Here is a 27648-nt window from a genome sequence, read left to right on the forward strand (position 1 = left end):
ATTTGGCCTTCGACACCCTTACCTATATACTCAGAATCAGTGACCATTTCCTGACTGTATATTGCTAAATATCAACTTGACCAGACACTGTTTGTATTCCATACACACTGAGAGTTTGAGAAAAGAGCTGATTTAATCTCCATAACACTCACTGGGGCTTATTGTATACCCACAATCTTAGTTATAATTTCAAACCAAGAACAAGGTCCTTCTGCTTGTGACATCCAATGAGCCATGAAAGGAGCTAAGTACACTGACTGCCCTGGAGAGATTCCAGCAGCTTCTCAGCTTGAGATCAGTACGTAACAGATGGGACCAGGGTGACTGATTTAATTAGAATACTTTAATAGCAGAATGGCTACCATTATACAGTTCTATCAGCTAAGAGGAAGGCCATTAAATCCACAAAAGTAATTGTTTCATTGGAAGGATATGTCAAATAAATATATCTGCATGTAATATGTGTATATATATATATTTAATCTGAATGGGATTTTGGATGATTATGAAGATGATGTCATTATATAACATATGATAGTTATCTAAATCGTTTGTTATAAACAAACCTTTAAAGCTACTCGAATATTTATCTTGTCATATTAATTGAAGCGCCCTGCTGTTTTAAGTCCCCTTTGACTTAGTCACTGGTATCCTCCAGACTTCAAAATGATATAGTGGAAGAGAAAGATTTTGCAGACTGTCCAGAAATTAGACAGTTTTGAGACATAAAAGGCAGTTTATAAAGTATACATCATTTATCTTGAGTTAGAGATATAAGATATAATTCTTAAAGAAAGATAACAGAAAACACATGTCCTTCAATATATTTTGTAGAAGTGTGAAGGAAATTAATCTTTTAAAATTCTTAACATTTCATCATAACCCAGTTTGAAGCCTTTTATGAAAATCTCCTATTACACTGAAATGTCTACGTATAGCCTCAGGATAACGATCATGCTAATCCTGGTGGACACCTTATTATACCCTGACTCCCAGATAGTACATGCCATTGTAATTTGAAGTAATCTCATCATTTATAGAAGAGGATAGGCTTTCTTGTAGTGATGGGTAGTCGGCAAAATACAAGGCTAAGCAATATGGAGCTTAATGGAGATTGTGCTAATAACATCCTAGAAATAATGTCAATTCTCTTTGGTGGAAACGTTCATTTGGATCCTGCTAGAGCAACAGTGAATAAGAAAACATGCCCCCCATTTATTGAAAAAGACTCAATTTAGTCATACATGTTTTCTATAATAAATTTTCAAATCTTTCACAAATCAAAATAATTAACTTGTCTGAAGGGCATGTTAAAATAACTATATTGTTATTTGTTGGTTTGTTTATCTCGTAAAGAACAGATTTTTATATTTTTCATTGATAAATGTGGATCACTATATACATTTTTTGTACTGCTAAAACTTGATTTTTATCTTTAAAAAATACCCAAGGAAGAGCATGCCAATTGGTTTTCCCAGGGGGCCAAGTGCTCTTGCCTGAAAGCATGTATATAAGTAGAACTGTATAGGCTCAACAGGTTTTATTTAGGAATATATGTATAGGTATATGTGTATATGTGTATGTATGCAAGTACTATATGCATGCAATAACAGCTGATGAAGAGAGAGTGGGAAGAATACACAGAACTGCTTAGAGGGATAGAAGAGAAATTCTGTAATTATAACTTCCAAAAATTACAAATACATCTCAGCAGAGCATTTTAAAAATTACTATAACATTTCACAACTTTATCACTTAAGAAATAAAGACACTTTTTTTTGCATGAATGGTGATGAAAAAAGAGGTAATCTCAGTTAAAGAAAAAAAATCTGTAGGCCCCTGTCTACCACAGTACACAGAGGGTATTTACTGATGAGGACCAGAGGGTTATCCTAGGTCCAAGGTATGTGAGATGCGCTCAGGATAGGTGGAAACAAAAACGTTATTCTTCAAACCAAAATCACAAATCACAAAAATGAGAATATGAACAACAAAAGCTATTAGCACCCGAAAATAAATCATACTTCATCTAAGAAGTTAAAATTCAGTAAGCTATGTCTTAGTTTCTTTTCTTTTCTTTTCTTTTTTTCTCTCCAGGATAAGATCATTAACTCAACAAAGAAAGCATTGTTTTGGCTCACAGTTTCAAGGATAAAAGGCATCACAGCACAAATGCCAACTGCGAAGGCTTGAAGCAGCAAGTTATACCATGTCCACAATTAAGGAGTGGCGAATAAGTGAATACATGTCAGCTTTCTGTTATTACATACACAGTCTAGGATCCCGGCATGGGAATGGAACCACCCAAAGTGGACGGGTCTTCCCACCTCAGGAAACCTAATCAACACTGCCCCCTTACACACCCCAACAGTCATGCCAAGAGATTCTAAGTCTAGGCGACTGAAAACTCTATCCAGTCGACAATTCATAATAATGATAGCAACACACATCCTAGTGAAAGAAACAATCATCCCAGCCATTAATTAAACAGAAACAAGTAGAAGGGAAGCCTCAAGTTCTGCACAATGATACGGCAATGGGTACATATGCAAGCAGGTAGTACTTAACTAGCATTACATCAATGCCTGACATATGTTGTTTTTATATACATAGCAATAGCCATACAAATTAGGAATTATATAAATTATGTACGGAAATACATCTTTCCACAGGTAAATATTTGCTATGTGGGTATTACAGATGCAGAAGATACTGGAAAACAGTACCAGTTCAGACTGTGGTACAGAAAGCAAATAAAAACTAATTGAGCATATTGAATTAAGAATTGCATTGGTTTTTAGAAGAGGAAGATTCACTGCAAATATTAAAATTTCTATTATCTATATTTTATTGTTACATAATTGAGCCCTACAGATCTGTGGATTGTACATTCATGGATTTAACTAAAACCAGATCAAAATATGTGGACTAAAGTCACATGTGTATAAACACATGGATTTATTTTCTTGTTATTACTTCTTGAATAATATCACAGTTAATTTGTACTAAATATGAAAATTAACTGAAGGATTAAGGGTGGGCAAAGATATGTGTAAATTATGTGAAAATGATATGCCATTGAAAGAGACTGGAATATTCCAGAAGGTTGGTAGCTCTGTGAGTCCAATTAATGAGACTATATATACATATGTAAATTGTGAGTGTGTTTCTATGTTCTCAATTTAGTTAATAATTTCATAAAACTAGTGCAATTCTAAAATTAGGTTATTAATTCACAATCAATATATTTTATTTTAAATAGATGTCTATATACATTTATTAATATGTGCATCTATATATGTATATTTGTATGTAGCTATAAGTATGAACAATATAGAAAGCTATAAGCTTTCTACTATTACTAAACAGCCCACTGAACAACATCATTGTAGTCTTTGATATTAAGAACCATCAGCCAGCCATTATGTTGGCTCATGGGAAAATGGTTTACCACCAAGCTGACCACCTAAGCTTGATCCCAGCATCTTCGTGGAGAGAGAACCTGTTCCTGCAACTGCCCAATTGTCTTCTGAGTTCATATGTGCAGTTTCTCTCTTAAATTCTCAAATGTGGGGCGTGTGTGTGTGTGTGTGTGTGTGTGTGTGTGTGTGTGTGTGTATTAGTAATTAGGAAAAAGAGGGCGCCTGTATGACCATGCGACTGTACATCCTCTCAATCTTTTATGTGCACAATGCCAGGGTGCTTGTTTTCACTATTTGTTCTCATCCAGCAGTTCTGTTTTCCTGAAGGATTTTCTTGCCTGAATTCCTGTGTTACAACCCAGAGCTTGAATGCTGTAGGAAAACAGCCTGGTCTTTATTTCCCTTTTCATCTAAAAATGCAAATGGTTGAGTGAAAACTCTATCAGGCATGTCAAAAGCAAGAGAACAGTTGGCTCATTTCTTTATGGCCTTCTGAGGTCTGATTTTGTGGTAATGCAATAATATGCCACTAAAAAGAAGAATGCCATATGAAAATCACTTTCCAATGTTCCCTCTATGAAATATGACAAATAAAACAGTTATTTATAATGCCAATAACTGAAAGAGTGCCAGGCTTTTGAGATCCTCAGTAAATGTTTATTGAGTTATTGAGGGAATTAAGCCAACCAAATATCCTGTACCTATGTGACAACAATGCTAATACCTAATTGTCAATAAAACTGAAGCTTCAGGCTGCAATTCAGAAGCAGATATTACTTCTACCATGATGGATATTGTCTTTACTTCAGCCTCAGATGGAATAAATGAGTTGTATTCTAACCTGTGCCACGTAGGAAATTAACTAGAAAACACAAAAATTAAGCCTGTTAGCACAGCCTCAGCAACACAGTAAAAGAATATAATTTTAAAAAGTCTTAGGACCCAATTCCAAATATTTGCAATGTTGATAAAAACAATTGGTAGTCTAGAGGGAAGATAAAATATACCAATTTGGAGAAAGAAAAAATAGAGCCATTTGTTAATAACATAACTGATATTTAAATGAAAGCCCATATTTAATTAATAGTATCTATTTTTAAGTAAAAGAGATTTTAAGAAGTTGTAGTTGTGTGCAATGACATTAAGGAGAAAAAATATCTAATAGATCAGACTTGCTGTTTAATTTTTAACTGATCATGTATTGCACATACATTGTAATTATCAGGTAACAAGTTATTGTAGCTGTCTCAGCACCTCAGCACTGATAGAATCAAAGCCAATGAGCATGAAGTCATCCATGTCATTTTGGTCAGAATATTGGAAGTGGTTTGTTATAAACACATTAGATGTATCTATACAAATTCCAGGATGTCAGCATACAAATGCAGAGTTCAAATCTCAGCCAGGCAGGCAGTGGTGGCATGTGCCTTTAATCCCACACTTGGAAGGCAGATGCAGGTGCGTCTCTGTGAGTTCAAGGCCAGCCTGGTCTCCAGAGCGAGTTCCAGGATAGTCAAAGCTACATATAAACACCATGTCTCAAGAAACTAAAAGTAAAAAAAAAAAAAAAAATTCAAATCTCAAGCAAAAATATTGTGTGGTTTGAGCTTCTGGTTCTCTTCATACTTTGAAATATTAAAGGAACATCATAAAGTCCATCATTTAGCCCATAAATATGTGCTAAAACATGTTAAATACATATAGTATGTATTAGATACACATGTAGGTGTTTTAAATTAGTTTATATTAAAATTAACTTTTAATAAAAGTTTGATTCATTTGCCATGACTATTAGGTATTTACTAAAATAACTACAAGTTTCACAAAGGTAAAATGATATTTTAATCTCCTAAAAGAGAAATGTATATTACCTCCCTAACAAGTTATAAAATGTTTAATAATTGGTTCAGATATTTGAATTTTCTTTCAGATTAAATTTATAGGTCAGTGTGTGCATTAGGATTGAAAGGCTCTTATGTATTTGTTTACCTAAGACTATTCAACTCCATTAATAATCTCAAACATAATTCTAATTTATGCAACTATAGTGTGAATGACAATACCATTGCATTAAATGGCTTTTCTGGAAATATATTTTAAAATTCTTTTTATTGTTTGAGAATTTCATGCATGCATATAGTGTGTTTTGATCAAATCAATCCCTTCACTCCAATTTCCCACTTATCACCCCACTACTTTTTACTTCCAACTTCATGTGCTTCAGTGTATACTGGTGGACCCATTGATAAAGGAAAAATATACTTGTGAGGGTATTGTGTGGTGATAGCATTACAGCATCATCATCAATGTTCAACTGATAAAATCGTGAGAATCACCAAAAAGACAGAAGAGAGTGGGATGGAGGCTCAGACTATTGAATTGTTTCAAACAGAACCTACTTAATCAAAGAAATCTTAGATTTATTGGATATTTAAGATAGTGTGAATATCAGTGGCAATAGGGATTACAGTCACACCCATAATTATATTTTGAGAGCAATTTTACATACCAAGTAGTATTTCTAACCTTTTACGAACACGTTTTTTAACATGCATCTCATGAAATAGTATAGACTGAACAGTCATAATCTGAAAGTGAGAGGTGCCCTAAATGTGATAATTTTGAGTGTTTATAAGATACCATTGGTGGAAAACTCTTCATCCATCTATATTAGAGGTCAGAGACACAATAATGGTTCAATAAAATATTTTGGAAAATGATCTTAAGGCTACACAAGTGGGTGTATATAAATCCATAAATTAATTCAATGTTTGAATGTAGGTTGGTCCTGCAAGATATCTGATTAGATGTATGCAAGCTTTGAATTTCTCTAAATTGTTGAAATCTGCACCACATCAAGATGTGGGTAAGGAATATTCAGCAATCACTAGCATTACTAATTGAGTAAACTGAGGCACAGAGGATGCAGTCACCTTATCAATGTGCCAGAGGCATGAAGTGATAAAGCTAAGAAACCCTAATTGCTGATCTATAACGCTTTCTTCAATTCACAAACATCGGAATCATCAAACTCCTCCTTTCAAAGTGTCTATTTTCCCTGTGACCTTTATATTTTAAGTATCATTAGCTAAAATGTTTAGCTGTTCAGGTACCATAGGCACTGGTCAACACTATGTCCATTTAACAGAGTAACAGTAGTAGGATTTCCCCTAGGGTCTATGACATACCTAGTCAAGGATGGATTTCATGTTGTAAAGCAGACCATAAAACCAAACAAAAGTGGTTATTCCCACAGCATTCGCACTGCTATCTTGCCACTATTAGACACTGTGGGCTAATAAATGAAAAAGCTCAGTGACATGAATGTACTTGCGGAGTTATAGGCATGGGAAGTTCCATTGATCCCAACATTTCAAGGTATTGTCAACGCTCTAGGCTACTTTCTAGAACTTAATGATAGGACCATATTGCCGAGGGTACCACATACTTGACCATGGAGAAATCAAGCTGATACTGACATGAAGTGTCATCTCCACAAGTTAGCTTACATAATGCTAGAAGATGTTATGCAATCTCACCGAGATATGATCTCTATAACCTAAAATGAGGACTGGTTTATAAAGACACACCTACTTGTCTGTTTCAAATTAACTTTAGTTGATGAAAAATTGTTTTTGATGTCTGATAAAAAGCTGTTGGTTTTCTGCCTCTGTACATCCACAGGCTTTTAGTTTCAAAAGAGACAATGACCAGTAAATGCAGGGTAGCATGCACATTTTATTGCTCTTAACCTTGTTGTTGAAGCTTTGACAAGCAGCTTGTCCTCTGGGTTACTCTAGAAGTATGTATGCCTTTTAACTCATTATATGTTACTGGGCTACAAATATATTGTGAAGTACTCACCCACAGTAAGCATCTGACACTATCATCAGACTCCTGTATGCTTCTTACAGCTGTCTGTCTGTTCATATTTTTATTCATTTTTTGATAATATGGTACTGAATGTGTTTTATGATCTGAACACTTCCTGAACCTTCTATACATCATATATATATATATATATATATATGTGTGTGTGTGTGTGTGTGTGTGTGTGTGTGTGTGTATAGGTACATATATATTCTACATAATTTTTTGAAAAAGTTAAGATATATTGGTTTTCCAGTATCAAATAGTCAGTCCTGAAAATAAAAATTTACATATAGGAAACATTATATTGACTGAAAAGGTTATTTTAGGAACACACAAATATATGCAAATATATACATGATGTTTGCAATAACAATTACTAAAAAAGAAGTCATGGATTTGAAGGAAGTAGGGAAGATGAGATAGGAGGTTTTAAAGGAGAAAGGAAAAAGAAAAATATAAGTAGATTATTATCTCAAAAATGAAAAGAAGAAATAGTGACAGCTTACATAAAACTGAAAGTATTCTATAGCACAAAGTTCATGATGTTATAAAATTTGGGATTCCATGAACATAAAAAAGACATTTCTAACTTAAGCATAGTCTATGCATGAGCTCACTTGTTCAGCACTGTCTATGTGCTTTATAGAAACATAAGATAACTTTAACATAGCACAGTTAATTTTCTCAATTCCCATAACAGCTCTGTAATGAAATGTTCTTTTGTTTTCTTAAGTAATATTTTATTGAATAACTTTTCAGTGGGGATTTTAACTAATGCTAAATTTTAAAGTTAATTCTCTGTGCACTGCAGTCCACCTACACAATCACTTAGTTGAACCCATTCATTTTGTACAAGAGAAACCCAAGCATTGAATGCATAAAAAGCTTACAAAATTGGCTCACCTAAACTTAAACAGAAAATTAACCAAAAGAAATTCACTTGAAAAGCCTTCAGAGAAAAAAGCATGGGCTTTACAGACAAGCTTTACTTTATCAGTCTAGAAATTTAATAAAGGTATTATTCTGTATTCAAATATGTAAACAATCTAACCTTAAAATGATAAACTTCTACTGGTTGCTTCAAGTTCTAAAACACATAACATGCCTTGTCTTGAAATAAAGTGTGTCTATAGAGGCCAGTTTAGTTATGATAGATAAGTAATGAACTTTTGCTATGTATGTTGATTTTTAACAAGTAGCTCAGACCTTATCACTTCTTGATATTAGTATGACTCCTGAAGCAACGTATTTTTATGTAAACCTGCAGCCTACTGGTTGCTCACCAGATCTTCATATGGGATCCATTGAACCTTAAGAGAACTATACATGTATTTTTTTAGATTTATAAACTTAAAGTTTTTAAAAGCTTTTTATTTAAGTGTCCTTTAGTTGGAATTTAGCATTTCTCTTCATTTTAAGTGGGAAAGAGGGGGCTGGCAATAGGGATGAAATGATTTCTGTGCAGCCCTGCTGAGCTTATTTGAATCTGTACATCCCACATAACAGCCAGGCTTGCATTTGTAGCCCAATGTTGGTGCTGGGGTAAGTCAATGAGTGGGCACGGCAAAACAGCGAGGTCCAGGCAAATGGGAGACTGTCTAAAAACAGCAAGGTGGAGATCAATTAAAGAAGAGAACCAATATTTAAATGTGTTCTTTACTCATAAATGCATATTGTTAGTACCTGCTCAAATATATGTGCATTAGTGAATATACCCTTATGCAAAAACAAATAAAAGTAACGCTAACAATTCTAGGTAACTTTGAAAGCAATAGCAATCAGAAATTTTCTCTTATATTCAAGCTTTTGGACATGTCTACAAAGTGTTTATTGCATCTAATTTTAGATAATGAATAACTTTTCATATGTTAACTGTATTTTGATCAGATTGTTTTCCTCCGAAGCCCACATATATTACTTTGTGTGTTTAAAGCTCAGTGCCCCTAGCAAGTGGAGCAGGAGCCTTATCTGACCTGGATTCTGTTGGCTGCTTTTGGACTACTTTCCCCTAACTGGGATGCCTTGTGTGGCCTCAGTGGAAGAGGATCATGCCCTTAGTCCTGAAGTGACCTGATGTGCCAGGGTGGGTTTGAAAGGGAGGGGCTACTCTATTCTGAAGAGGAGGGAGGAGGAAGGGGGAAGAGTGGGAGAGTGGGATTAGGAGGAGAAGAGGGAGGGGTTGAGATTGGGGAGTTAAAAATAAAAAAAGTTAAAACCAGTGCTCCATTTACATTTGCAAATAGATCCATACCTTAAAAATTATTAATGATGAAATATTAAGAACTTCTAATATTAAGAATTGTCTGTTAGAACTTAGTGGGCCTTTTATGTAGAGAAGTAAACATACTTGCACACAGGGGTTGGTGGAGTGGTGGGGGTGCACATGTGCTCACATGCACACATGCGTACGTGAGTGCACACACAGAGAAGCATATATATGTGCTCTTCATCATTGTTTTAATACGAATAGAAACCTGTACTACATTTTTCATATCATATTTGCTACTTTAAAGCCTGCATTTGGTGCCATTGCTTTTGACTTCATTTTCTAGGAGTAAGAATACTAGGGTTTCCACAAAGTCTCATTGATATCTTATATTTACCATCACAAATATTTACTCCTGAAATCTATGTACAATATTTGAAATTATAAGAAGTCTAATAAAAGAGTATTTTTACCACTATGATGGTTATTGATTAAGATGTTGATCTATAAAATGTTTTTTTAATAATTAAAGACAAATAATCTTCACTAAAGGATAAGCCATTCGAAGATGTGCCCAACACATATAAGCCCTATATCAAATGAAAGCACTAACAAAATGATTGATCATGGTGAAACTGTTAAGTATAACATAATCTGAAAAAGACATTGTATTTTATTGATTTTCATTTTGAGGAACATTGAGTTTAAAAATATTATACATATATGTGTGCATAGACATATATATGTGTATATATGTACATGCTATATATATACATTATGTGTGTATGTATATATATGTGTATGTATGTGTATATATGTATAAACATATATATGTGTATACACATATACACACATACACAGATACACACATGGGGCCCCATTACCTAGGACAACATCTACACACAGCTCATGGTGCTGTGATACATGCCTGTAATCCCAGCACTCATGGAGGCAGAGAAAGGAAGATCTCTGTGAGTTTTAAACCAGTCTGGTCTACAAAAATTTTTCCAGGACAGCCAAGGCACAGAGAAACCTGTCTCAAAAAAAGAAAAGAAAAGAAAAAAAAGAAAAGAACTTCTAGTACATGTTTCTGTAAGAATGAAGCTGGAATGCCATCAGCCTTCTGAGTTTGTCCATATTTTCCTTTCATTTTTAGATTGAATGCTAGATATTTATGTATGTATCCCTTTCCTTCCATTTCTCTCTGAGAACTGAAATCCAGCAATATTTTTAGCTTAAAAATCACAATTTTATTCAAATAATTTTAGAGAATGTTAAAAGTTATTCATATGTCAATGTGTCTATCCTTCAAATATGTTTGTTAAATATACACATTCTGGATGACAATGAAAAAGTAAATAGATTGAATCCAAGATGGCTGCGCCAATTGCACACCACTTCTGATCTGTAGGACAACCAGGGCAGCACAGCAACCTAAAGACAAAACTGAGACTTACAAAACACCCACGTGATTCCCACGTGATAGGGACCCACACTGTGTGGAGCACTGCTGTGTCTGACCCTTGGCACCAAGTTAATCTACAGAAAAGTCTCTTGGGACAACCTTCATTAACCGCTGTCTTTAAAAAGACCGTGAGTCACCCATGCAGCTGTGGGCTCTCTCTGCCTGCCTGTCTGTGCTTACCTGATCTGGGACACAGAGCAGACAGGCAGATCTGAGTTCAGGCCCAGGCACAATGCAGAGTAGCTGGCACCCCGCAAGCAGCTTTAGGCTTGGATCTCTCCCCTCCCACCTGAAGCATACTGGTCTGACAGAGCAAACAGGCTGAGCAGACACCTGCGACACTTTAGCTGCCATTCCTTGAGCAGCTTTAAGCTAGGATCTCTCTCCGCCTGCCAGCTGCTTACTGGGCTAGCCCATCTGGACACAGAGCAGGTAAGCAGAGCCCTGCCATCTTAAGAAGGCCTGTGGAGCACCCCAGCAGCTTTGGGCTCAGATCCCCCTCAGCTCCCCAGCAGCCTACTAGTCTGCCTATCTGGAACACAGGGCAGATAGGTAGAGCTGAGTCTGGTGTGGGCCACGATTCACATTTTCTGCCATATTAAGAAGGGTTTTTTTTTTTCTTTTCCTTTTTGGTTTTTCGAGACAAGGTCTCTCGGTGTAGCCTTGGCTGTCCTGGACTCCCTTTGTAGACCAGGCTGGCCTCGAACACACAGCGATCCACCTGCCTCTGCCTCCCGAGTGCTGGGATTAAAGGCGTGTGCCACCACTGCCCGGCATATCAAGAAGGTTTGCGGGGCACCCGAGCGCTTCAGGCTCAGAGCTCTCCAGCCCCGCAGCTGTTTACTGGCCTAGCCCATCTGGAACACAGAACAGATAGGCAGAGCCCTGCCATCTCGGAAAGAACTGTAGGGCACCTGAGCAGTTTTGGGCTTGGAACTCTTATCAGTATGCTCCTCTCCTGCCTGACCCAACTGCGATACAGAGAGGGAACCCAGCTGAGATGAGCTGCATGCAAGCTCCATCCAGCACCCACTGTCCACAATAGAGAAGAGGCCTCTGGGGAGCCCCAACAAACAAACTTTGGCTTGGAGCGCTCTTGCTTGTTCCCTAACTGCCTTGCCCAAGTGGAACACAGATGGTTGAGGAACCTCTAGGCCCGATAACACCAGAGACAACCAGATGCCTAGAGGATATCTCAAGAAGACTAGGAACAAAACTCAGAGCCGGAAAAAAGTGGTTCTAACAAAGCAAGCACTGGAGATATGAACACCTATGAAACACAGGAAAAAAACTTTAAAAACTATGGCACTAGCCAAGGACAATACATGCAGTAAACTTCGAACCCCTATCCAGATTTATCCAATGGACAGGACATTCTCCACAGTTGAGTGGAGAGTGGGGTCTGACTTTCACACAAACTTTGGTGCCCCATATTTGACCACATCCCCTTGATGGGGAGGCCTGGTGGCACTCAGAGGAAGGACAGCAGGTTACCAAGAAGACACCTGATACCCTATGAGCATATACAGGGGGAGGTAATCCCCCTCAGTCAGAGTCATAGGGGAGGGGAATAAGAGGAAAATGGGAGGGAGGGAGAAATAGGAGTATACAAGGGATGGGATAACAATTGAGATGTAATATAAATAAATTAATAAAATATATTTTTTAAAAAACTGAGGTGAAGAAAATGATAGAAGCCTTGAAAGAAGAAACCAAATTACTCAAAGAAATTCAGGAAAATACATTCAAACAGATGAAAGGAATTGAATACATCCTGTAAAGAACTGTTTTCTTTATACACATTATATATATTTCTACTTTAATATGTGGTATTGTACCCATAAAATTCATTTATAATACAATGTTTACTTCCAATGCTTTGAAAGTGATATTGCAGTCTGTTTAGGGTAGTAAGTTATACAAGTTAATTGTTAGTTGATCAAATCATGGTCATGTCAATTACTAGCCTAGTTTTATCACAAGAATATGCATCCTAAGTGTAACAGATATGATTTTATAGAAAAATAAGGTAAAATAGTTAGATAAAGTCTTTTAAAAACCTCACAGATATACAGAATATGGCATTTAAAGATGTTTTTATTATTTTAAAGATTCTTTGACAACAAGGTAGCTTAACTCCTGGCAACACCCAGCCCATCTCAAAGATGATGAAAATCAAAGAACCGCTTATAGAGATGGTTTCAAATGTGGCAAACAAGCCACTGGGGGAAAATGTCCTTGTTTCTACCACAGACAGAATTCTGCCTAAAAATGGGCAAACCTGGATGCAGGCAGAGTCAACAGTCAAACTCTGCCAAGACAGGGTAAGTAAGTCCTCAATAGCTCTTGCCTCACAAATATGTCTGTCAGATATAAAGGACCAAAAGGCTGAAGAAGATGCTCCCATGTTATACAGAATTTAGGGAGACTGTTCAGGCAGCAAATTGTCTCTGTCATCTTCTAATTTGGAAAGCTGCTAACCTGCACTCCCTGTATACAAAGGTAATTAATTTTATTCCTTCTCAAGTATCTGATGTGGTTGAAGACCAGATAGTTTAGTTCTAGAATTAAGCTTAGTTGTTTAGGGGTTAAGATGTTTTTAGATCTAGATAGATGTTTTAAGTTGATAATGATGAGATATAATAGATACTGATTTACATTCAGAATTTTAGACTCACCAAAATAGGAAAGATGTTTTCTTCAAGGCTGCCAAATAAAAATATCCAAAACACTATGATTGTAGCATATGTATATATATATATATATATATATATATATATATATATATATATATTTCCTGAGTCTTTCATAGTTTTTCTTGCTGTAGGTACTTCATAATAATGTAAATGTACATGTAAAAAATTAATAAAAATTTTAAGTAAATAATCTTGCAAAAAAGATTTTATTTTTATGTAGATTTTTAACATTATACTACCCTACCCATTTAATAGTTCCCATAATTCATCTACAGATGCTTTTGACTTCCAGCTAATCTATGTTGCTTTCATGTACTCAGGACAAGTCTGTAGTCATCTGTCATTCCAGATAGTACCTACTTAGAGAGACTCCTTTAGTCTATTACTGGAGAACTTTGCACACTATATTACTTAGTTTTTCAATACCTTGGCATTGCTTCTAGGCATGAGGTCTAACTGCATAGAAACTGTTTACACACTGAGAAACAGTAACTCCCTCATTTTGGATCTCTTAACTATATTCTCTCTTTACCTTCAGTCCATTGTCTACGATATTTACTCTGACTGACAAAGCATACATTCAGTTATATAAAAACACCATCTTTACATTCTGGAATTATATTTTGATCACGTAGAGTACATACAGTCCAAAGTAGGACATCTAAGTTTACTTTTGCTCAGACGAACTTTGAACATTATAAAGAACACTTTAATTCTGCTGATGCAGCCAATATTTTTCTTTGAAACCTACAAAAGAATGTCCATGTGTGATGCTGGTTCTGCACTGTGGGCTTAGATGGTCCCTTTGGCACCTCCATATATATTCTACAGCTGCTTGGATTTCGTTACAATGTGGAGAGCTGATCTCTGAGAAAAAACAAAGCCTAAGAGAAATAAGTGGGAGTTGTTTGCCTTTTATGGTTTAATTACATCATATGATGTCACTTCCACTGTTCACAGACTCATCTCATTCAGAAAACACACACACACACACACCATGTCTTCAAGGGAGGGCCCTCTAGGTGGAATAAACAAAGTGTATGATCTCATTGGACTCAACCTTGGAGGATACTGCCTATCAGGCTAGCCTCCTGGGATGTGCCTCCTTAGCTGAACCAAGTGAAACTCATCAATTTTTGGTAGCTGCTGTCAAACCCATAGCCTGTATCAATTTTACTAGTTCAATATCAAGCTGAATGTGGCATTTTCTTAAAATGTTTTCCCATCTATAGATTTATCTATTGGAGATGTGAATAATTTTCCTCTAAGTTCAGATTTCCTCTCTATTTCACATGGGCTTTAGAAATGGAAATATTAGTCTGGTTCTTATGAACTATTATCTACTAAACTCTAATGCCATACTTGGTTTTCCTTTTCTTACTCAAGACCAAGGTTACTAAATTGGGAAATTGATGAGTATGTCTGCATATAACATTAACTAATCTGTTATTAATTATGTGTGTTTTATGTTACAATCATTATAGCCTGTGAAATTTTTGAAATATTTAAATCGTTTTTCTCACTCTTTCTTATTATAACTCAACCATACAAATTCAGAGTCATCTTATTTCTTGCTCTAGTTACAAATATTTAAAGCCAACTTTGGAAATTAAAGCCATTTGTTCATATTCTCCCTTCTTTTTTTATTCACCATGGAAAATAAACTCAGTAATATTTTAGATGAGTACAAATGGCATTGAGTAATGAAAAAACATGAAAAAAGAAATATTAATTTAATATATTTAAATTTTTTGTTACACTTTCATGTGCAGTATTGACCTATCACATATGCAACTTAACAGGAAACCCATAATAGGCACTCGCTTCTATGTTTTAATCATATTTGGTAATGGTTTAGCTTTACTTACAAATCAAATACTATTTTTCATCAGGAAGTCATTCTAGAATTTGGCACTCTGATTTTAAGGCATTTAGATTTCCAATATGCTGAGGTTTAATGAAATTATATGAACTTTGAGTCTCTATGTGTATGTGTGTTTTCAGGTTTTGTCAGATATGGGGAAATCCTTCAGAAGTATTTATTACAGTTAATTTTTTAACATTATTTTTCTAGTTGAGCCAATGCAACTTGAATTTATTATATTACAGTTTTTCTTGTTGTTATTTCAATATGAGACACTTCTGTTGTTCTCCAAAGCCATGAGAAGGCGGGACCAGGAAGATCTTGAGTTTTGGGCTTGCTTAGGTGTGGAGGAATGATGAGTGGATGTAACAATTGTCAATAAAGTGTTGTTTAGCCAATCAGCTGGGCAGAAGGACAGGGAGTGGAAGGTGAGTCCTCCTGGAGGAGAGCAGGAGGTTCGTCACTTGAGAGAGAGAAGGTTGACTGGGTAGGAAGACAAAGGGGAGAATGGCCAGATGAGCATTTTAGTGGCAAATGTTTATCAGTTTACAGTACTTTGTTTACCATAGAATAGGAGAAAATTTGTATTAGTTTAGATTCTGCTCAGCCTAGTGCTAGCAGCTTTAAAGTACACTTCAGACTCTGTCTTTATTTAGCTATCTTGGGCAGAACCGATACATTTTTAATGTAACACTTAGGCAACATAGCAAGATTCACTCATAAAACAAAACACTCTTAGAAAACTTCCAGAGACATCAGTTGTTTCTTTCACAGCATTGGTAAAATAATGAATATGACATCAATTAGTGGTCATGTTTTTATAGGAAGCATTTATGGAGTAATCTTGGACATGTTTAATGTTTCCCCCTCCCCAGTGTATATAGAAGAAACGTCATAACACATCATTATATGTACAAATTTTGACACTCTTTTATCTTATAATTGAACTATGGAAATTTTGGAAAATATTTGCTGAAAGCCAGGAAGATGCAGAATTAATGCAACTCAACTATGATCATTTAGAAATAAATATTATTAATAAAGAGAGTTTGAAGCTCTTCTTTTGTACGAAGATTGGACTGAAAGTTCTGAATATTCAGCAGTGTAGCTTTCTGTGTGCATATGTCAGAGAAAAAGAAAGGAGTAGAGATTTAAACTTAAAAACCCAAATATTAGATTGCCAATTAAAATTAAGGTAGAGACCCTAGTCTTCTATGTTTTTTTAAATTAGTGTTTTGCTTACAGTTCCCTCTGCTTCTCTATGCGTCATGCATGGAGACAAATATCGACAGAATCGATTATGCTCCGGTTAAAACCAAGGAAGTGGCGTCTACTACCAGGAGCTTTTGTATTTTTCTAATCCAAGAACCTTTAGGGGGAAGAAGAAAAAAATTTAAAATACGCAAGATGAAGCATAAAAGCAGTAATGTGTTGTCTCAAGACACTACTAATATCATGTGTGATGAAATGGACATATATGACAGAGCTATAGTACATCAGAACATGTCATGATCATTTTCTGGTTCATGATAATCAGTAGCAAGCTATATTCATTGTCTGTCATCCCCAGCTCCTCCTGTGGAAGCAGCGTCTTCCTGAATGAAGGGTAAATCGACAATCTGTTTATTTTAGTATTTCTATTTTGCAGGTGCTTTCTTCTTCACAGTGAAAATCAATGTGAACCTACTACTTGGGGGAAGGGCAGTGGAAGAATGGTAATAATTGATGCCAATGATGAAATTATACCTTCAGTTGAACATTGAGGATTTAGATAACTTGTATCTACCCCTGTGAGTTACACAGTACCAAATTATTAAGTGTTCTTTGATGAGATTAGCATGGAATAAACCCGTGAAGCTCAATGCTATATAATAAAACACATCAGCATTTGGAAGACAATGCTTCTGAGTCTTCTTTTGCACATGACATGACAATGTCAGGTATCACCCTTGAAGGACCCCTCTGAGATACAAGATAGATGAGTAAGTTTGAATATAAAAGAAGCTAAAAGTAGTGATAATGTTTCTACTTTATTTTCAGCTACAACTTAAAATTATCATTTGTCAAATCCTGGTATATTAAGTATATAAGTGTATTCAGAATCATGCAAAATAACCTGTAAAGTATCCTCTCCAATTCAACTGTGTTTTGTGCTAGGTTGGATTTTCATCATATATTTTAATTTGTGAATTAAACAGGGCAACACAGAATACATGATAGATATATGAACCAAATTGCCTACCCTTAAGAGATTAAAAAAAAAAAGATTTACCAAAATGGAAAACAATGTCCCCTAGAGTCAAAAATAAAAGAGTCCCTAAACAATGCAATTGCTATTTTAAAGGTTTAATTAATAAGCACTTAACTGTTTAAAACATTCAACTTTTAAAATAGTATCAAGAGACATAACCTATATATACAAAAACTCCCATGAGCTGCAGTGTACTTCACTAAGGAAAAAAGGACATACTGCAGGAATGTGGGTGACTACCCTAACCAACTGCATGCTATGTTTGTAGGTAGGTGTGTTGATTTATAAAACTAAGTGAGCTTCCCTCTGAAGTATTCTCTTCATCCGTAAATTTCATATACTTTCCTTTAAATTTTTTTGTCCTGTTTCTTTTTGTACTTCATTACTCCTCTTTATTGCTTCACCTTTTAAAAATGCTGAAATGTCCCAAGTTCTACTGCAATGGCTCATCCTTAAGATCCAAATGCTTGGCTTTAGACTTCCTTAAGACGCGTGCCTCTGTCTGTGTATGAGTCCTGCTCCAGAGAGGATTTACCGAAAAGGAAAAGCCTACCCTCTACACACAGGCTCCTGACTAATGCTACAAAGAACAGGAGATGAGACTGTACACCCTCTGCTTCTTGACACTAACACAATATGACTAGTTACCCTATGTCCTCTATGCCTTTCCCTCTGGGTTGGGATATATTACCTTATACTGTAGCCCAAAGATCTGTTTTCTTCTTTAGGATGTTCTTGTCACATATTTTATCATAACCATGAAGAAAATGATGAATTCATCTACCTCTTGTAAAAATTCCCCTTGAGTGAGTGCTGTAAGTGATGACCCTTCACCTTGCTTTTTGTTCTTGAGAAATGTTGGCTGATTTAATCAGCATGGAACAACATGAGCCACGTTCTCAACCAATTTGACTCTGCTTCCTGTAAACAGTGCTTAGGAATGATGTTAAACTTCCACCAATCTAAAGGGGTACAATTTTACAACTGAGAAAAGCAATGGATTGTTAAATGACATTGTCCTTTCTTCCAATAAATTGTGTGTGTGTGTGTGTGTGTGTGTGTGTGTGTGTGTATGTGTATGTGTGTGTGTGTGTCTTTACCCCACACTTGTGAGACTTCAGTTCAAGAGGGATCAACAGATTCAGGCATAAAGTTCTGATCACTGGTGTATTTCTCCTACTCGGATGACTTTTTTTTCCCCTAGACTCTTTGGAAATTTTAAGGAAAGTTGAAGATCCTACAGGTAGGGCTAAGGCCAAACTTTCACTTTTTGATGGTAACCTCTTTCTCACTCATGGCTGCCCTCTAAAATCAGAAAAAGAAATTATTCCAAAATGTACTGCTTCGCCCTTGATGACTAAGTCAGGTCAAGACTGTCTTTAAAACAACACAACATATGCCCCGTGAGGCCAGACTCCAGTGACATCAAGAACTGATTTACTCAATGACTACAAATGACTTGAAGCAATAAGGTCACACCTTCTGTATTCCTTTGCAGCTCTAGTTTTGGCATGAGGTCAGAGCTACATTTTAGTAGGTCATTGCAGAGAGTTAGCAGTCAGCGTTAACATTTCCCTCTGGATAGTTCTGATCACTTAAAAATTCCCAGGCAATAATTCAGAAGTAAATTACTTCCCCAGATGTCACAGTCTCTCCTTTTTTAATTTTACTTTAAAAAATTTCCACCCAGAATTCCAGAAATATCATTAACTGAGCTGGAATGTTTTTCAGAAGTTGCAGCCCTGGCCTATGGCCTTTCCAACAGTGTACCCCGGAGAATGTCTGGAAACTCAGCTGAGCAGTAAACTGAAGCCAGCCCTTCTGTTCAAATGCACCAAATGTGACATGTTATCTCCCAAAGAGCAGCTCTTCTCACTGCTGCTGTTACCATGGCCTGAAGCCAAGTCTTGCTGCAGACATATCACCCCTCAGTAAAGAATAAAAATGGCCCACGTAACTAATCATGACTAGGAGCAATATTTTTTTTTTCTTAGTAAGGGCAAATCACTATGAAACCTCAAACAACTTTGTTGGGAGTGCCTGCCAATGATTGTAGCAAGATACTTGTGTAGTCCTCAAACAACAGGTTCTCTTGATCACAGACCAGTCACTCAAGCCTCCAATGCCAATCCTAACAATAGCCTGACATCATCAATGAAGACTCCTCCCAAGACAATGATGTCTATGGGCCCTTTCACTGTGTATTATCACAAGAACCAAAACTGAGGTACTTCAAACCAGATTTCTCTTTCTCTGAGGTGGCTGTAGAGTTTACTAGGTCTCTACCACAGCAATTGGTGACATCCATGAACAAGATAGACATGAACAGTGGAAGTGAGAGAAAGGGATCCTAATAGACAACCCAAGCATTCTTCCTCTCTATGCAACCTGACATTGGCATTGAAAAATCTCTGGTCCTAGAATACATCTCTAAACCTCAATTAAAAAATAATGTTTTAACTGGTGTCAGCAGAATATATCAACCAAGAGCCATGGGGTCAGTCATGGGACTAGAACAGCCTTAGACAACAGTCAGAAATAAGGCACCAGAACAGTTTCCCTCACATGATCCCTAAGGAAAGCTCTGTCTTCAAAAAGTTTTAAGCTTATTATGGCCTCAATTATTTCACAGGCTTGATCCCAAGAACCTTCAGGGTTTCTGATGGTTTATGGGAGGAAATACTCTAAAACTGTGTTCTGGTCCACAGTTATTTGGGAGGACAAAGGATCATCTTGGCTCCTGAATGTTACCCACTTCACCAATACTCAGAAAATCTCTTAAAGATTCACAATGCAGAGAGCACTATGCTGCTGACACATTTGGGACATCTCTTCCATAAACTGTTCACAGAATTTTCTCCTTTTAGAAAATACGAACCAACAGAATCCCCACCTCAAATAACAGCATTACTGCTTGCTCCCTCAGTGGGCACAGAGTAGTTTGTTAACAACACTGAAGACAAGTGCTCCAGAAAAAATGTAAAGTTATTAATTTTAGGGTTATATTAATGGAGACTTTAACTGTTCTTCTGAAAACCACTGGTCATGCTATCATTCTGTCATATGACTTTTTGAAAATTTAGAGTTCTTGAAAACATTAAATATGGTTTCTGTGCTATTTTTGACTTGTTCTTTTGTGTTTTGTTTAAGTACTGAAATGCTACAAAAATATTTTGGAATTAGTGTTACTAATTGCTAATTAAATCTTGCAACTTAATAATGTTCTACTTCACAAATGAACTTTATTTAGTAATTTTAACTTTGTAGAAAACACTTACATGTCTTCTATATATACAAGAAATGAAAATAAAATAATAAAGTAAAGATTATAATCACACTGTTGAGAGATGGAGATACATTCTGACAAATGTGACCTTAATTTATCATTTTGCAAGCATTATAGAGTATTATACAGCAAAGCAACTTGGTTCAACAGATATAGAATCGTGTCGAGCAGTATAATCTATGGTGAATTATTTTTAGTCAAAATATAATAAGGTAGTGCATAACTTTGTTTGGGAAATTATTGGCCATGTTAGTTTATACTACTATATTGATGTGTTCATAAAAAGAATTATTCCAACAGACCTAGGTCTTAGTCATAATTCCACAATTGCTAAAAATGTCAGATCTCCATATATGAAATTCACATAATGATGTTAAAATATAGCAAACTTGATCATTAGGAAGCCTCCTTTTTCTTGTAATTTCTTAGACAGCCAGTGTCTGCCTTTGTAACAAACCAGTTTTACTCTTTCATGTAAATTTTCTATGATTTAGGAAGTGTTAATTGTAGTTGTCTTTTCAATTTCATACATATATAATATAAATTTTATCTATTTTGTATCTTTCCAATCTTCCTTCAACCTCTATTATCACCTCCAATGCTATGCTACAAGTCCTCTTCCTACATTCATGATGTTGATATATATATCTATGTATATATCTATCTATATATCATATATATCTATGATATATCTATATATATATATATCAATGGCTAAGATCCATTGAAATTAAATAGAATTATGTGACCACATTTTTGGAAGTGTCTATTAGAACTTGGTGGGACCTTTATGTAGAAAACTAACCTTGCTTGCCTACAGAGGGTGACGGGTGGATGTGGATGCACACATACACAAAGTGAAACATAGTTTTGTGTTCTTTATCATCATTATCACATAAAAAGTCTGTAATACATACTTCATTCCATAGATGCTGCCTTAAAGCCTATTTGGTGCCATTTTAAAATTCATTTTCTAGGAGCAAGAATACTAGGGTTTCCACAAAGTCTCATTGTTATCTTATATTTACCATCACAAACATTTACTGTTGAAGTTTCTGTGCAATATTTTAAATTATAAAAAATCTAATAAAAGAGTATTTTTACCACTGTGATGGCTTAGTGCTTAAGATGAACTCTATTTTTTTTTTCATTTTCAAAATTAAAGGCAAATAATCTTCACTAAAGGATAAAGCATTTAAAGTGTGTCCAACTTGTATAGTCCCTACATCAAATGAAACCAGTAACAAAATGATTGATCGTGCAACTGCTAAGTATAAAAGACATTTTACTATATTATTTTTCACTTTTTGGAAAGATTGAGTTTAAATACATTATATATGTGTGTGTATATATATGTATATATACATGTATATATACATGTGAATATATGTAGACACACACACACATATATGTGTGTGAATATATATATTCACACACACACACACACAACAGGGGTCGTATTATTGAGGACAACATCTACGTAGCTCATGGAACACAGAGAGTTAAAAATGGTGCCTGCATTTTACACCTACCTTCTAGTTTCTTTGGCCCAAGAAGGTACTCTAATGTCTACTAAAAGAGAAACCTGGAAACCAAACATTTGACCTACATTTTTCTCCTGCCTACAAGATGTGCTGGAGCAATGTTAGTGAAGAAATTGTGGGAATGGCCAACCAATGTTTAATTCAAACTGAGGCCCTCTCCATAAGAAGGAGCCATGTCCTACTATCTGAATGGCCAGAAACTGGATGCTAGATAGCCCACATGAAATGAGCACTTTCTTTCTCTCTGTCTTTCTCTTTCTCTCTCTCTCCCTCTCCGTCTCTGTCTCTGTCTCTGTCTCTCTCTCTCTGTCTCTCTCTGTCTCTCTCTCTCTCTCTCTCTCTCTCTCTCTCTCTCTCTCTCTCTCTCTCTCTCTCTCTCTCCCACTCACCTAGTAACTACTAGGGACCACAATCTACTGTATGTATGTAACAATTCTGGATAATACCTTCAGAAGGTATTGTTGGCACTGACATGGTTCTGTTATATGTTTTTGAATGGCTTGTAATACATATCATCCTCTTAACCTCCACCAACAAATTCCCTCCATTGTTGACCTGTTGCTGTAGTCCTCTTCATCAAGAGTCAAAATACTCTATTTCACCCTTTCTCTGTGTTATGTCTGTCTTTTCCATTTGAGAGAGTAATTAACTTCATGGTCCAAGTTTTTGTTTATTTTAAGCATACAAGTACTCTATCTGCAGGTACACCTGCATGACAGAAGAAGGTATTATGGGTATCAATGGTTGTGAGCCACTATGTGGCTGCGGAGAGTTGAACCAGGACCTCTGGAAAAGCCAACAGTGCTCTTACCTTCTAATCCATCTCTCCAGCTTCTGGTCCATGGTTTTGTTTTTCAAGATTCATTCATTGATTTTTTTAAATGTATATGTGTGTTTTCCTGCATGGTTCTTGTACAGTACATGCTTGAAGTAGCCTGCAGAGGTCAGATGAAGGGACTGACCCTCTGGAGTTATAGTCTTAGGTTGTTGTGGTTACTAAGAACTTAAGCCTGGTTATCTGCAAGACAAGTATAAGTAAGCACTTTTGACAGACAAGCCTCTTATCCAGTCCACCATTGAATATTTTAAGCAAATATGATCTTTTTGGGGGGCAAGGTTATGTTTCATTGTTATTTTCTGTAAACAAATACTATAAAAATCTTATGAGCTTTGTGTTATGTGGGACTTCAAACAGGGAATGGGGATGTCTTGGATTCATTTGCTTGTTCTCGGGACCCTTTTCCTCCTACTGAATTGCCTTTCCCAACCTTGATATGAAGGTTTGTGCTTAGTCTTGTAACTTGGTATGCTGTGGTCCACTGGTATTCTTGTGATGGGGTGAGGAACACAAAACCAACAAGAACCTATAAATCAACAAGATTAAATATGCACATGAACTCATAGCGACTTAGGCAGCACACACAGGACCTACACAGGTCTTTACCAGGTCTTTTGTATGTATATCGTGGCTTCCAGTTTAGTGTTTTTATGGGATTCTTGAGTGTTCAAATAGTGAATTTCTGATTCATGTGTCTTCTCTTGGACTCTTTCCTACCATTTCTTTGTCTTGTCCAATTCCAATGTTTTAGTTTTATTTTATAATATATAATAGTACTATCCTTTTGAAGGCTATTTGTTTTCTAATATGAGGCAAAAAGTGAAGTGGATCTGGATAGAAAGGGAGGGAGAAGGACTTAGAAGGAGGAGAAGAAGGAGAAACTATAATCTGGATATATTATGTATGAAAAATCTATTTTCAGTAAAAGGGTAAAAAAGAAAAAATGTTCTTGAATCATTAAACAAGGGTGATAAAGCCTTAAGTCTATGAAATATATATTTGAAGGGTGAATATAAAATGCATTGGGAAATATGTTAAGGATGTATATCAAATGGAAATATCATATGTTATTCTCATCACACCTTTACTACAATATAGGTTAAGATATTTTAATATAAGGAGCTGTTGACCACTTTCTTCTAACTTACATAAATACTGCCAATTATAAATGACAAGCCTCCTCATATTTATTGAATGTTCTATTTCTTTAAGACAATTTTTAATAAATGTATTTGGGCTGCAATTTCTGGTGTTCAAGTCATGTATCTACTCCTCAATGAATATATCTGGTAATTATCTCTACTTAATTACATGACTATACCATTGTGGGTTTTGTTAAAAATAGAAATGGACATATGAATAGTGGTAAACAGTCAGAAATAAGCAGCATGCATGTTTTAAACTAATATAACCTGAAGAGGTCTGCAAAATATCATTTTTATTTTAGTTATTTCTACATTTACATTTTTCATGATATTAATACAAAGGGGAGACCAGTTGTAGAGAAGTAAAATATTTCCTTTCCAGTTTTAGAAAACATTGGTGAGAGTAGTATGAAAATATGAACATTAACTCTACCTTGTTTCAAAAATGAATATCTAGCACAAAAGCAATATTTATAATATACATTTCCCATGATGCTACTCCAGTTTGTTGCTTTCATATGGAAAATCTTTATGATGGTCCTAAGGAAATGTTTCTGATAGACCTGAGTTCAGTGTCCAGTATGTGTATTGAAGGCTAGGTATGGCATCACATGCATGTAGTCCTAGTGTGAGACTTTGGGGATTGATACAGTGTAGCTGAATCAGTGAGGTTAGGCTTCAATAAGAGTCTGTATCTCAAAAAATGAATTTGAAAGTAATTGTGCATTAGCGTGACACACCCTCTGACTTGTATAGTATGTAGATCTCCCTGTATATGCACATACTTGAAAGTGCACACATACATACTTACACATTTATAAAGAATTACAAAACAGAGCCAGGCAATTGTGGCACAGGCTTTTAATCCCAACATTTGGGAGACAGAAGTAGGTGGATCTCTGTGAGTAAGTGTGAGGCCATCTTAGACTAAAGACGGAGTTTAAGGAGAGCCAAGGCTATACAAATAATCCACATCTCAAAAAAACAAATAAAACAATAACATCAAATAATTATAAATACCACTTATCATGTCAAAAACTTTAAAATATAACACTATTTTTGTCAAAATTATGCCATACTATAATATGTTCACTTTTTAAAAAAAGAAAATTGCATATACCTTAAATATGATTTACATGTTTTGTTGCATTTGAAGAATCAAATATTAGAAATGAGATTGACTAGAGCTACGTGGACTATCTAAATGACTTTAATAAGCTTTTCTTAAACAAGAAACCCTCTCAAAAGGTTAGCTATGTAAAAGTACCTTTTCCTGTGACTGAAGTTTAGCTTGTTTATTTTAAGTGAGGAGGCTAGGACATAAAGAACAATGCCCTTCAGGACCAGAAAACAAGCTTGAGATGATTCAGCCATGGAAAGGTAGTTTGGTAGTTTCTTAAGAAGTTAAGCAGTGTGTGTTATGCTTCCTTCATTGTGACACATCCCTAAGAAAAATAACTTGGAGGGAGAAAATGTTAACTTAGGCGTGCAGTTCTAGTGACTGTGATCCACCCTCTTTGTCTTTGCTGATTTGAAGTCATGGTGAGACAGCATAGCATGGAGAAGAAAGCACATATCAGCCACCTGTCCCCCCATGTGGGACAGACAGAGGGAAAATGAGAACACTCGCAGAGTCCAACTCCAGTGACACTCTTTCTACAATTAAATTATGCTTTGCACTTCTTAAACATAACTCAATACCTGCACATTATGAGTAATCAGGAGATTTATAGGCTAATAAAGTCAGTCTTCAGGTTCCAATCAGTTTCTAGACGCTCATCAGCTTGCTTCCTGTCCAGTCATGATCCCCTCAAGTATCTTTCATAGTCAAAGGATAGCATAGAACGTTATCCTTAGGATAGGCATGGCAAGTTTGAGTGTAAAGCATGCCTTCATCCAAAACTCTTGCACTATGGTTTATGTCATATTACTATCTATAATGAGAAGAAAATATATGAGAGCAACAAACCCAAGACTAGCACTTGACAAGGAGTGAACTTAGGAAAAAATCACAGGAAGTAAGAGGAGCTCAGGAGTACAAAGGTGGGATGTACAGGAAACAGAAGGGAAAGATGTCAGTGCGAGTGCTCTTGAGACATCGTTGGGATATCTGCTGAGGAGGAAGGTCGGCTGGGTACTTTGTCAGACTCTTTGAGCTGGAAGGCTTTCTCCTCAGCATCTGGCTCCTAAGTCTTTATTGGAGAAGTTGAACGACTGTGATTTTGTTTTTTAAAAAATCAGGTAATTGATACTTGCAAGATTACAGGGCCATTGAGCAATAAGTGGGATATCTAATTTGCGTGTTTTCAGCCCCTGTAGGCAGCTCCCCACTCAAGCCTATCCTGTCTTTAGCAACCCAATACTGCTTATATAATTGGTGTTGAATAGAGTGCAAGTGAGTCTTGTAAATTTCACAAAATTTCTGAGCCTTATAAGTCTTTTGGGTTTATGAGCCTCCTGACCCTCCCTGTTCCTTCTAAGAAGAAATGTTTCAGTTTAAAGGAAAGAGCTATATAACATGCCCCAAAACAGCAATTTAAAACCTCATCCCTAATGTCGAATATTCTACTTATCTGCTTGTGACATTTTTGATACATGTTAAATTATTTTAATTAAATTACCATGTAGAACAAATAATTGATAAACCCAAAAATATTTTGCATATATTTTTACATAACTTTAGACAATTTTTCTAATCTTTATAGTGACAAAATTTCAATATTATATTTCCATAATTGTTTCTATTCTCTTTTCTTAAACTAGTTTCGCTCTTACTTGAAAACTTTATTTCACTTTTTAATCAAGGCATTGCTTTTATATGTCTACTAGAAATGGTGAAGACCCTAATTATATTTGAAATATGCTATTGATTTATACCTTTAAGGAAGGTGATAGTGATTAATTCAATTAAAGTTTTCATTTGAAACGCAAATGATTGATTAAGAAAAAACCTGTTCATGATTGAATATTGTTTTCATTAAAAGTCCCACAGAATGTCAAATTCTTGTTGTCCTCAGGAACACTGAGTTTGGCTCGTAGAAAAATAAGATTTCTAAAT

At 35.7% G+C, this 27648-nt stretch overlaps 1 pseudogene across 1 annotated transcript in view; it reads right to left on the reverse strand.

Moving 5' to 3' along the window:
* The window catches only part of LOC311585044 (small ribosomal subunit protein eS10-like), a 206219-nt pseudogene that overhangs the window by 126518 nt on the left and 52053 nt on the right, over positions 1 to 27648 (reverse strand). Inside the window, exon 2 of the transcript in view lies at positions 23876 to 23971. The product of the transcript in view is annotated as a small ribosomal subunit protein eS10-like (transcript). The remainder of the gene's footprint in view (positions 1 to 23875; positions 23972 to 27648) is intronic.

Source organism: Acomys minous (assembly GCF_964271855.1).
Source record: "Acomys minous genome assembly, chromosome: 15".
Taxonomy (NCBI): Eukaryota; Metazoa; Chordata; class Mammalia; order Rodentia; family Muridae; genus Acomys; species Acomys minous.